This window comes from Engraulis encrasicolus, chromosome 13 (assembly GCF_034702125.1).
Source record: "Engraulis encrasicolus isolate BLACKSEA-1 chromosome 13, IST_EnEncr_1.0, whole genome shotgun sequence".
In the NCBI taxonomy this organism is placed as follows: domain Eukaryota; kingdom Metazoa; phylum Chordata; class Actinopteri; order Clupeiformes; family Engraulidae; genus Engraulis; species Engraulis encrasicolus.
The window spans coordinates 10590150-10592649 of record NC_085869.1 but is presented as its reverse complement, the minus strand read 5'-3'; the positions used below and the strand labels follow the sequence as shown (position 1 = coordinate 10592649).

Below are 2500 nucleotides of genomic sequence, written 5' to 3'. Positions count from 1 at the left end.
TCTGTCGCGGACCACTAGTGGTCCCCGGACCACACTTTGAGAAACACTGGCGTAGCCTGACACACTAATGTCACGGGAACGCTACTGAGGAGAGGGCACTCAAAGTGCTTTTAGGAGAGGTGAGTCGCTGCATGTGCCAAAGTGTTGCTACCGCGCGCGGCTGTGTTTTACTATCTGAAGTGCAGCTTGAAAATAAAGAAGGAGCCAATCGTTTTGTTTGAAATGCAGGTAGGTGAATGCTCATAGAATTTAACCCCTTAAGGGGCAAAACATACCAGAGAGGAACGGAACGGTCGCGGGATGAACACGGCTTAGTTTTGGCCGGTGTGTTTTTCTTTGCCTTGCACACTGACAGCGTCGGCGTGCGCGACAAGTCCTGTTCAAAACCCCCCCACAGCCAAAGCTAGCGTGCTACTTTGCCATTCATTTCAACGAGACACCGCCGGTCGCCGGCGTGAAAAATACGCTGGAGTTCTATTTCCCAAATGCAGCGCGGCGCGGAGCCGGCTCCCGCGCCGCTGACGCCCGACTACCGCCGGTTGGTGTGTAAGGACAGATATGTTTCAATGTATTTTCACCGACGCCGGTAAAAAATGCGGCCGTTCCGCGACGCTTTACCGCCCTGGTGTGTAAGACCCTTAAGTAAGACACAACCCCTGTTATACATTAGTTGTTACCAGAATGCCAATGACCAAGTCGTAATGTATTACTAAAAGCCCTGTGCATTGTCAAAGTGGTGTAGTACTATGTTTGTAAAGTTATTTCTGTGACTATTTCAATGTTTCAGTGGCATTCTAGTGTGTTAAAGGACTTTGATATCTCTGTAGACGCCTTTGTGGTAGAGAAACACATCATTGCTGTGTTCATTCAACACAACGTGTAGGACCAACTAGACTGTGTTAATGAACTGTAAATCTAAGCGTTGAATTCACTGTAAAGTGAGTGTGGAACATTCTGTTTAGTGTGGGGCATTCTGTTCTATTGCATGTAAGTAAGGTACCACTGCACCATTACAGCGTAGTTCAACACACATTGGTAGCCTATAGCCTACAATGTTAATTGCACACCAAGAGAGTGGGATCAATTAGGAAAGTGTTGAATGTGACTACCTAAGAGTTGAATTCACACTGTAGAATTTACAATTCGGAATATTCTGTTCTATTGTATGTTCTTCCGTACCTAGAGTACGTCTAGTCACACAAGACATATAAATTGTAGTGTGGGGGGTAAAGAGGATCATTACATTACAGCAGTGGTTCCCAACCTTTTTCTTCAGGGACCCATGTATTTACTATTGTAAGCTTTGGTGACCCAGCCATGCGAGCGCCCGCACGAGACGGAGTCACAAGATGCCCTCTGTTTCCTGCGAAAACTAATTTTAGTTATTTTATTCCTCAATTCGTCTTTGGTCAAATATAGAATAAATGTTTAATGTAGCACTTGCAATTTGTTGCTTCTATGCATTTATTAGTTAAATGCTTTGTCTTTTATTCAACATGGGCTATATATATTTAAAATGAAGCCCCTTAAAATCAAGAGGGCTCCGCGACCCCCTGTGGATCTTTGGCGCCCCATAAGGTGGGTCCCGACCCATAGGTTGGGAACTACTGTATTACAGTACATTACATTGCACTTAGCTGATGCTTTCATTTATTCAAAGCGACTTACAACTATTATTTTTCAGGGTATTGGTTACAGTCCCTGGAGCAATGTGGGGTTAGGTGCCTTGCTCAAGGGCACTTCAGCCATGGACAGAGGTGTAGGGAGAGGTCAGGGTGGATTCGAACCCACAACCCCTACATTGAAAGACCAACTCTCTAACCACAACGCCACGGCTGCCCCATTACATTTCGAAAGACACCTTTATCCAAAGGAACACAGCAAAGCGTGCATGGTGTATAACACAGTGATTTAGATACAAATGCTTACAGTTTTTGCCTACTGTTTGCACACAATCTGCAAAAATTCGCTCATAGAGTCAAAACTCTACACACAAGCCAATTACTCTCAACACTTGAAGATAAACCCTTCACATATATGCCACCATGAAACTCTGCTATCAAAACCTTAACATAGCCATAAAAACGCAACAATCTTTTGTCAAAGCCTCATTTTCATGTCAAAAGACACACATTAGCACCAAATGAGAAAAGAAATGAGATCAATGTGAAAACACTTGTCTACTTTATACAAAACACAGCGGCTTTTCTTTTTGTGACAGTCTATTCAGACTCACAGAATGTACATATTCACAAGACCCCAAAATTCAATACTGTACATTACATAACTGCACCTTACAGTACAGGGCATTAAACTGAAGCAAAATATAAACAGTAGGCCTACATCACTCTCAACACAACAGTGTGTAGGTGAGCTTATGGACCATTTGTTTGTGTATTGGGTATATTCACAAATTTTCAAACATCTAAATATGATACGAGACACAATATGCAGCTGACATCTACATGACATCATCAAAATTATATAATGCTCAGTCAGG

The 2500-nt window shown here is 43.0% G+C and overlaps 1 protein-coding gene across 1 annotated transcript in view; it reads right to left on the bottom strand.

Annotated features, from left to right (window-relative positions):
* Positions 1–2500, bottom strand: part of klf12b (Kruppel like factor 12b) — a 71282-nt gene that overhangs the window by 28174 nt on the left and 40608 nt on the right. The window lies entirely within an intron of this gene.